The following is an 11,520-nucleotide window of genomic DNA, read 5'->3' on the forward strand; positions in this document are numbered from 1 at the left end:
ATAGAGGGATGGCTAGGATCCACGATGGTCTAATGATGCTATTTATGGTTGGGAGGAACTGTGCACTTAATTATTTATGTTTGTGATTAATGGTTATCTTTTTTGATGGATGTTTATATGTTTTGTGATAATGTATCATGTATGATATGCGGTTTCATTTATGTTATTTCATCATGGATTAATATTAGATGATGATGATGTACTTTATTTACTTGGATGTTTATTCTTTTAAGCTTTTCATACCCTATGATATGTATAGTGGATGATTGAGCTAAACTAAAATATAATTACAAAAGGACACTTGTATATTGTTTAAGTACATTGGATGTATCATTGTTATTTCATAAGGATGGGATGTTATATGAATAGTTAATTTAGATGTGATACAATGTTAAGGGATCTTTAAAGAATGTAGCCTATTATGTATATATGTTATGTTTATTTTTATTTGAATTGTTGCTATTGCTTCCGCAAATGTTATGAATGGTTTTATCTTTCATGTTTAAAAAAAAAATTGTTTGGCAAACTTAGTAAAATTCTTTGGATCCCTTGGCGGGGCATTAGAATTCTTTCTAGGTAAAAGACTAGTGTCTTGGACAAGCAAAAAGAAAAATTGTATTTCTTAGTCTACAACAAAGGCAAAATATATGACAATAGTAATTAATTGCTCCAATTTTGTTTGGTTCAAGTAACTATTGGTAGGTATGAAGATAGAAATGAAGGATCTGATGGTTATATTCTGTGATAACACTAGTGCAATCAATATATCAAAGAATCCTATGATGCATACAAAAACAAAGCACATTTTTTAGAGAATTGGTACAAGATAAAGAGGTAAGATTGGAATATGTGAATACTAAAGAGTAAATTGCAGACATATTCACTAAGCCATTACCTAAGGATGCATTTTTGTATCTAAGATCTAAGTTAGAGGTCATTCCCCTATTTGAAGCTCACTAAATGAAGTTTAGTGATGCATCAACAAGAGCATGTTGAAGATCAGTCAATTGATGCAATACTGAAAAGGGAACATTGCATATGAATTAGTACATGATGCACATTAGTATTCTCTAAATATTGTCTTTGACATGAGATGCCAAAGAAGGAGAGTTTTTTTTCATATCTCAAAAATTTTGTTTGAAGATATTAAAGAGGGAGAATTTGTTCTGATATCACAAAGGGATAATTTTCTATCAGAAGAAGATTTTGAAGATAGAGTTTTGCTGATAGAGGAAGAAATTAAAGGTAGAGGGAGTTCAAACTGATAGAGGTAGTTCTCATGAATGAAAATTAGAATGAAACTAAGGATATGTTCCTTACTTATTCTTTCTGTTAGATTTCATTGTAATATAACATGTTGTGTTTTCATCAATAACAAAGAGGGAGATTGTTGAAAATAATTGGTTAATTGTGTATTGTCTTTAATGTTACACAAAATGTCATATGATTTCCAGTCAGTGTATGATGGGCTCACTTGGGCAATGAAGATAGTTTCCTGTGTCTACTAAGCATTCCAAAGTTTGCCAATTTTAGAAGATAGTGTTTATCAAATTCACTCAAGTGATAAAGAGAAGCTCATAGAAGTTGAGAGCTAAATGAGCTCACTCAGTTAATGGAGAAAGATTTAGATAGAACTATTATTAACTAAGCTCACTCGATTACCAAAGGAACTTTGTGAATATGTAGTTTTAATTGAGTTCACTTGGTTAACATAGGAAAATCATTTTTGAGTTAACAAAGGATTTTCTTATTTTGGTGTATTGAGTTTAATTGATTTATTTTTTGGTTCTAGCCAACTAAGGAGATGAATATTAAGTATTCTAAGTTGTATTCAAGCTAGCTTGACAATGTGTAAGATATAAATATAATGACAAGTTGAGGATTGAATCTATGCAAGTAATAGAAAATTTGAAGATTCTTAGAGGAAGCAAATTAGAAAGATAAGTAGATATCATTGTTAAGCTACAAAGATAAATTTGATCATGAAGGATCAAGTATACAAGCTAGAATTGAGATTTTTAATTAGCAATTGAGTTGCATTAGAAATTAATTCATCTCATTGTTACTCTCTAACCATTGTAGCAATGATCTAAATCTCTTAATAGAGTTGGCTCAACAATTATTTGTAAATCCTTTAACAAGGTGATATTTCTAGATTGATACGTCTGAAGACCTCTAATAAGGCCACTCCTAATAGGGTGATTAAATCCTATAATAGGGTCACATGTAACAATTTATTTTATAACCTTTGGCTCATAACAAGGGTCACTTTAGAAGAGTGAAAATTGGTAACTAGTTGCAATTGGTTGCTTATCCCAAATTGGGTTTCCACGTTCAATCTTGGTTTCACTTATGTTCATGATATTTATTTTATGAGTATGAAACTAAGTTAAATAAGGATAGTCATAGAAAATATCTTAAGATTTGTATTCACTGAGTTATTATTTCTATTTCAGTGTTTGTTGAGTTACAATATTTACTAGTGTAAACTAAGTGCTTGTGTATTAACCGAGCATGAGTATTTTTAGTAAAGTTTATGTTTTGTAGTGACATCTGAGGGATCTAGCATTTATTGTAGTGGTAATAGATCTACCCCTCCCCTCTCAGCTACTCCTCTTGTGTTTCCAACAAAATCCTAGTGTCATATGATTTCATGTTATTTTCTTTGTAATTATCTAAGTTAACTGTGGTTAATAACACTAAACATCTTAAGAAATAAATATTCTAGTAATTACCAAGTCACAAAGATTCTAAGTCTTTATTGAGTGATTCAATGCTAATCGAGTTACATCAGTATTGTCAGTTTCAACAAAGTTTGGTTTGGATTTCTATTCACATCTAAGAGATTTGAGATTTATTTTTGTGGTAACTGATTAAACCCTCCCCTTTTAGTTACTCCTTTTATATTTCCAACAAAGAAAAATTAGAGTCTTATCTATCATAGCAAGGTGATCATTGTATTTCAAAGGAATCTCATTCAACAATTCGAGTTGCATATCAAAGAGCAACCATTAATTTATCCTAACAAGTGCATTAGTAAAATCCTCTAAAAAGGTGGACTTAACATTTTTTCCCAAATTTCCTAACAGAGTGAATAATTCATTGTATGTTGTAAATCCTTTCACAAGGTGGACCTAATAATCCTTATTATTGCTAACGGGGAAAATCACCAAGAGTGATCAATTGTAAGCTTTAACAAGCTAACTTTATACTACAATAATAAAGCTTGTGGGTATCATCCCCACTTGAGTTTTACTTTCTATTTGGAAGGTTTATGGGCTACCAAATATTGTGTCAAGTGTTATGAATGTTTTATTGCTTTCAATCTTTCATGCACGTAATTAGACCAGATTATATTGTGAAGGTTTAATTGGTGAATTAAAGTACAAGTTTTATTAGTTCCTAATTGACCCCCCCTCGCCACCTCTCCTCTCTCAATCACCTAGTTTATATTAAATTTTCAACAGAATATATAGGAATAAAGAAGCATGAAGATCTACAAAGACACGTCAATTAAAATATTGCACATGTTAACATAATGAATATAGAAACATCAATTATTCTTTGAGCACATTGAATAATAAAAATTCATTACTAAATTGCCATTAATGTGCAAAAGAAAGTATAGGCCAATCAGATTAAGGAAATAATTAATGTAATGTTAGCCTTCTAGATTTAGAGATATGTATATATATACAAATCCTTTCCCTCTTCTGGCAAAGGGAGAATCAGATTCCTTCATTCATAATTTAATGCCATGTAAGGTATAGTTTCCACATAGAAAGAGAAGGAATGCAACTCAAATACAAATAGAGTAAAAGAAACTAAATAATATCTAGTTTTTAGGGATTAATATAGGTCACCCAAAAATATATGTGGATCAAATTTTTAGAACCAAGTAGGTTAAATCATATCCAAATGACAACTATTTAGAACCCTAGTAAATATTGATTCATCCAAAGATGGAATAAAGAAATAATAATAAGAGGAAAAAATATATATCAAGAGAAATTGGTAATGAGAGGAGTATTGACAAAAGCATATGTGGGAAAAGAAATAATATGTTATCTCAAGAGCATCATTGAAACATGTATTTGGCTTATGATATAGAGATGGATATGTTCATAAAAAAATCCTTATTTTTGGAGTAGTGATTCAAGTGTAATTAGAAAATAAATGCATCAAATATCATACAATATAAAATGGTGAATTATCAATTTGAGAACAAAATACAACATTTCTTCCATGAAGATTAGATGCCTATGAAATAAATGTAAAAAAATCAGTAGATGAAAAAATGCATAAAACCCATAAATCCAACCATTCAATGAAGAAAAATAATAAAAATAAAGAGAGGAACCTATTAATCAAATGGAAGTTATTTCTTCAAAGTGTCTACAACTTCTACACCAGAACCATTGTTTCCCTTCTCAATCAGATGGCATTTTTTTCTTCAAAGAGTCAGCTTGACTTCTATAGAATTTTATTTAATAATTTTTTGATGGCATAATTTTATAGTTATGTTTATACTATATGGAAAATAGAGATTCAAATTTGATATTCAAATAAAGGAGATGATCTTGTTGACACAAATGAGTCAACTCTATGTATATGACTATAAGAAGCCTTTTGGCTTAATTATGTTGCTCTGGTTTGTAACTTGTGTGTGTGTGTGTGTGTGTGTGTGTGTTATTTTTTCTATTCTTTGGTAAATGCAACTCACTGATCATCGTCCCCCTAATCATTTCTCTTGGAATTTGCAATTTAGCTGGTTAACTCAGTTGCTTTATTCTTCAATAGTGGATACTTATTTCTCTTTAATTTCTATGAAAATTACATATAAATCATATTTGAGATAGTTGAAAAGGGGAAATGTGCATAAATATGAAATTTTGTTTCTATTTGACAGTTTGTAGTCTAATTTTGTATTTATGTAACATCTATTTGTGAAAGTTCCAATCTATTTCCATTGATATAAAAGAGATTAATATCAAGAATATCATTATTTGTGTTAATTGAATAATTTTTAGGACACAAAAATACAAATTTCATATTGACTAAAAATTAAAAGAATTGGAATATATTCAAATAAACTTATTTCTTAGGCAAGAGCCTACAACATTATGGTAACTTGTGAGCCTCTCATTTGGGAAGTTCTTAGTTTTGTGTCTACTTAGATTAACAAATAATTAATATTTTCTCAATAATAATAATAATCTATCAAGGCTTTGATGCATTGCCAAGAAACTTTTTAACCAAAGGTATTATTTATTTATATATATTTTATTATATATGAATAAAATTATGATATAAAAAAATATTAACATAGAAAAATAACATGAAAAAAAAACTAAAATAATAAACTAATTTAAAAAGTTTAAAATTAAGCTAAAAGATAAAATGACTTTAAAAACTAAAAACTAAATCAATTTTAAATTTTAAAATCAAATTTGAATTTTTACTTGCTACTTCTAAAATAATATGTTCTATAAAAAACAATGAGAGTGGAAAAATAATAATGAAATGTAATGGAAAAGAAATCTTAGGCAATCATCTACAACACAATGGCAAATTGTGAGCCTCAGAGGTCTTGGGTTCGAATCTACTCAAGCTTAAGAAATCAGAGTAAAAAATAATCATAACACATAATTGAAGAGTAATCATGGATTATTTGTCTACATTGGCAACTTGTTAAGCATCACATTCATTTTTACATTTTTTCAATTGCATTTTCCTCTAAAATGACTACCAAGTAATCTCTTACTCTACCTTATCACAAATTATTATCAATTTCAAACTATTCTATTACATTCTATTAAACTACAAAAATGCCAATGTTTGATTATTTATGATAATAAAAGATTTTTCAGAAAATAAAATAATGTTTGTGTATCAATTTCTCTATTTTTTAGGGATCTAACACATGACTAACTATTATGAATTAAAGATGTACTTCAAAATACAATGTCAATTGACTTTTACGCTAATGACAATATTCATCACGACACAAAAAATTGTAATATTTTTACATTAGTACACATAATCATGATAAATGTTTAACCTATTTTTCTCATGGCTGAAAAGAAAACACTCTTGTTTGCTCTTTGTTGCACATACAAAAAGGTGCAAATTCTAGTTATTATTATTATTACTACTATATTTATTATATTATAATATATTATATTATATTATATTATATTACATTATATTATAGATATAATATATTAATTTTAAGAAGATTCTAAACATTCAAGAATATATATATATATATATATATATATATATATATATATATATATATATATATATATATATATATATATATATCTCAATTATGGATTCTACTACTTCTGTCACTAAAAATTTCTTACCAATCTAAAGATCTAAAAAAAGTATAGATATTTGCTCAATTTGAAAACAAACTAATGAATAAATGTCATATGTAAAGAAGTTAGTATTTCTATCATACTTTTTGAAAGTGCTGACAATTTGTCAATGAAAAAACAAATTTCATGCCACATATGATATCAAATATTAAATTGTTTTTGATTAAAAGAGGTCAGATAAGGATCTTGAACCTGGGTAACATCAAATAACCAACATAAGTTTTTTGCTCTAGGCCATTACAACCAAGCAACATAAAATATCATCTCTAATACTAAGAAATTTTTAATTTAGTTCTCGCTTTGTAGTCCACAATATTAAACCTAAAAAAACACATTGTGCATTAATTAACACAAAAGACCAAAAGTATTTTCTTGTGCAACGAATAATTTATTTAGACTTTACTCTTCCAAATGTAAAAATCAGCACCCTTTTTTAAAGACGCTAGTAAATAGTAGGGCATGTCTTCCTCGATTGTTCGCATAGGCTGAAATGCACTATTTTTGGGGCTTCTCACGGTTGTGTCTCAATATTAACTAAATGATATCAAATGATCTAAAAATATAAAAATATATTTAAAAGAAATTTACCATATGTTTGTATTGTTTTAAGATAGCCTCAAATTTAAAATATTTTATAATTATCTTTTTTCTGTCATAATATTATTTTGATTCAATACTAATAGATTACTATTTTTTCATTAAAAATCTATTAAAAATATTTTATATGCTAAAAGATATTAAAATAATGTTAAAAAAATATTAAAATAAAAATAGAATATTAAAATAAAAATAGAAGAAGAAACAAAATTTTGGATAAATAAATAATATTTTAAAAATATAAGTAACAAATGTTGGAAATGTAAGAGGAGAAATTCAGAGGGGAGGGGTAAATTAGTTATCACAAAAAAAATCCTTGTCCCTTAAATGTACAATGTTCCACTTATCATACTATACTAATAGCTTAGTTAAGACTAGAATTAAATTGGTGCTTGGTTAACATTTAAGCAATCTTAAGATGTATTAATCTATTTAGTTTATTAGTGATTTAGTTGCAAAAATATAAACCATAAATAAACATGAACAAACACCAACATTTAACATGCAAACCAATTTGGGAAAAACCACCTTGCAACCAGTCAAAATAATTTTCACTCTTCTAAAGTGAGCCTTGTCAGTAGGTAACCTTGTTAAAGCTTTCAAAACATACGGCTAGTATGACCTTGTTAAAGAATTTAGTTTACCCTGTTAGGAGTGATCTGGTTAGAGCCCTTCAAACACTTCAATCTAGAAATGTCAACTTGTTAGAGGATCTACAAAATGACTATTAAGTCAACTTTGTTAAGAGATTTATTTACTGCTACAATGTGAAGAGTTTGGTGAACTAGATTCAGGTCTCAATAAGTTGAATGAAGTTGGAAGCCTATGTTATTTGGATTATTGGAATGCCTCTGCTATAAGGAAAAAAATGGTTTCAACTAACCAAAATTTTGATTCTACATTTTTACTATTTAACTATTTTTCAATAAAAAATTTAAATAATTTTATGCTTTACAATTCCTTCAAGACAACCGTATACATTTAAAAAAAACTTTGCTACTTGTGAACAATTTGTAATAGTCACAAAAAGAAATTAGTGGCTTGATATTGTGAACAAAATTGATTCTTGGGCTCATTGATGTTTTAACAACTTTTGACTAATATATTGGAAATATTGAAATGTGTGGATGCTAAAGACTTGCAAAAGTATTATATTTCCTTTGAGTTTTATAAAGTGCATTTATAATATATAAGTTAATTATTTTGTCAAATATATTTAAACATTATCTTTCTAGATATAAATTAAAAAATTATATAACCTCATTTTATTCTTTTAAATATTCAATTTTATTGAAATTTAGAAATATATAAACACTTAAATTTTTTTCAATTAAAATAGTTAAATATAAGATTTATTTTCATGTACCAATAGTGGCATGTTGTGATGGTTAAGTGGTTGCATTGTTATCCTTGCCATCAAGGTTCAAATCTCATGGGGATGAGGTCCCCCGTTTGTGGCCTCACTGGTTCATAGCTCTAGGTCAAACCGTTTACTCCTCTTATGAAAAAAAAAAAATTTATTTTAATGTTAAATTTATACATTTTAATTTTTGAGATTAAATTTTTTTATAAATTTTTTTTTCATTTACTAAATTATATAGTTATTAGAAATTTATTTTAAGGGTTCTAAGTACTTCAATCATCTAAATAAGTTATATGTTATTTAATTTTGTTTTCTAAGAAATTAAATCTAACATGGCAACTTAAATATCTAAAATAGGAAGAATAAGTTCTTGGAGAAAAAAAGATAAAATATTATATAATTTTACTCTTTTGTAAGTATTATATAATTTAATATTCACTCCCATATAGTGATATAATTTCCATTCTACTTGTAGTTGAAAGGGTGTTAGTTATGGGTGGTTTAAAAATCTCATCTATTTCACATGCCTTTGACATTAGTATAATAAAAATAGGTTTCCATGCATAATGCACTTAGATGATTCCGAAGCAAGTCTTTTAGAGTGTAGGGATAGTTTCTCCTCCTCATGAAAAATTTATGTTTTTTTTTGGTTTGAGAATCAACTTGGCCCTTAGACCTATCAAGTAGAAGTGCTAATTATATAAATTCATCAAAAATATCTCTTTAAAAACTATATAAACTATTTATTAGCCAAGAGGCTTTAGCATAGAGGCTCCTTTAGTCTCACAAGGGAAACCCTGAATCTGTGCAACCATATAAAATCTGTGTAATTCTATATTATTTTAAATTCAAAAATGATAACAAGTTATTTCTAAAAGTTTTATATAATCTTTATGGGTGTCATTAAGATGAAAAAAAATCTATTGTGCATGCATAACCATTGCCCATTTTTATTTTCCTTGTCTCTGAATGCATTTTTTTCTAGGTTACATGGTTCTTGATCTCACAATTTTTGGAGTAGAGCCACTTAATTCAAAGCTCACCATTTACATTCTAGTTTGATAAAGTCTTGGAATCCTTACAAATTACCTTAGGAGAGAATTACACTAGTGAGTTTGATAAGCATGGAGTGAAGCTTTTAGGGTTGTCCTCTAATGAAGTGGAATCACACGAAGCATGCCTACTTGATGTTGAAGCATATACCCCTAGAAGAAAGGTTAGATACCCAATATTGGCTAATCCCTATTTAGAGAGCATGGTGAAGCTCAATAAGTGGGACCTAGATGAGAACTTAGACAAGGCCAAAAAGCCATTGACATCTAGTACCCTACATATTGTTGGCCCTAACAAGAAGGTATATATATGCAAAATCAAATTTTGTTTTAGGTTTTCATGTAGCTATATAATATATGAAGGTATATATGAAATTAGATTTTGTTTTAGGGTTTTATTTAGATGTACAAGATATTATCTTCCCTTATAGATAGATGAATGCATCTACTTACTTTTTTACAATTGAAATTGAGCATTATGTATCATAGAACAATTGGGAGAAACGTTGATGTAGTGTTGATGGTGTTAGAATCACTTTAGTTGGCTACAAAAGACAAGGTTTGTACACTTGCTAATTAGAAACAAGGAGAGAGAGTGATAATACCACCACCTATAACTAATGAGGAAGCCAAGAAATTGTATCCACAAGGGTTTGAAACTACCAACCTTCCATCTAGGAAGAATTATATTCATATGACAAAAGTCTAAAAATCTCATATTTTGAGATCAAATGGAGAATACTTTTTGGTTTTGTGGAGTTTTATGAATTGATTATACATATGTCATGGCCAATAAGGTTGATTGGTGTATGAATTCCAATAGATCTGAGTAGTGATTTTATATATGCCATGGCTTAGGTTGGTTAATGTGTGAACTCCAAGATGCATTGGATTTTCAAAATATTGGTTTTCTCATACAATTATAAGATGATTCATTTTTTACTTATACACAAGCTTTTTTTTCTCATGCATTTATAAGATGACTCATTTTTACTACTACATAGGCTTCATTTTCTTATACATGGTGACTGATTTTTTTTCTGATACATAAGCTTCATTTTCTTATACTTTTATAAGATTGGTGGTTATCTTTTTCCCTTGCATATAAAAGGTTGACTTTTTTCATTCCATAGTCAAATTTTTTATCCTTTTCAAAGCCCTACAATCATCTAAAACCTCAATTTTGGGAATGATTTGAAATTTCACTTTGATAATAAAAGGTGAAATGAGTATTTGAAAAAAAAAGTGTTGTTGTTAATTACTCTCACCCTTTGTTTGATCCATAATTTGTAGGTGTTGGTTGTTTCTTACTTTAGTCTATACTCTAATTGTTGGGCTAATTACTAGTCATGCATAAAGTTTAACCTGGACAACTATTGTTTAATTTTTTATGTCTATCTCTACTATAGTTTTCTATTGTTAACAATAGTTATTCAACACCATGTGTGCAAGGTAAATCATAGAATAAATAAATTAAGTTTTTACTTTTCCATCAAAGATGCTCTTGTTCAACTCTATAGATTTTGCTTCTTTCTCAAGCCTAGATCTATGTAGGTATAACTGCGCAAAATTTTACACAATCAAAATTTTCCTTAGTATCAATCAACATTTCTCATTTATAAAGTAATAAAATCTAGCTCATTTTAAGTTATTATACTATTTTTTTGTTCCAATTAAAACAAAATATGAAAAGAGTAGGGAGGTTATAAAGTTTGAGAGAGAGAGAGAGAGAGAGAGAGAGAGAGAGAGAGAGAGAGAGAGAGAGAGAGAGAGAGAGAGAGAGAGAGAGAGAGAGAGAGAGAGAGAGAGTAATTAGGGGGATATAGATATGTGTGTATAAGTGATAGAGATGGTGATAGAAGGGAGTGAGAGATATAGCAAGTGAAAAATAAAGTGATAGAGTGAGTACTTATAGGTGGTATATAATATAGAATGGGGACAAGCTGAGAGACATGAGGTGGATAAAAGAAGGTAAATAGAGAAAAAAATATGGCAAGAGTAGAGAGAGAGAGAGAGAGAGAGAGAGAGAGAGAGAGAGAGAGAGAGAGAGAGAGAGAGAGAGAGATGTTATGGTGGGAGGGGGTGTGAGACAAAGAGGCATATAATTTAATTAGGAAAGGTA

The 11,520-nt window shown here is 28.4% G+C and overlaps 1 pseudogene; it reads left to right on the forward strand.

The window, feature by feature from the left end:
• Positions 1–5,564: 5,564 nt before the first annotated feature.
• LOC149558679 (putative 1-Cys peroxiredoxin pseudogene) lies at positions 5,565–10,107 on the forward strand (annotated as a pseudogene).
• Positions 10,108–11,520: the final 1,413 nt, after the last annotated feature.

This window comes from Cupressus sempervirens, chromosome 5 (genome assembly GCF_028749045.1).
Source record: "Cupressus sempervirens isolate cs-2001-9-10 chromosome 5, ASM2874904v1, whole genome shotgun sequence".
Taxonomy (NCBI): domain Eukaryota; kingdom Viridiplantae; phylum Streptophyta; class Pinopsida; order Cupressales; family Cupressaceae; genus Cupressus; species Cupressus sempervirens.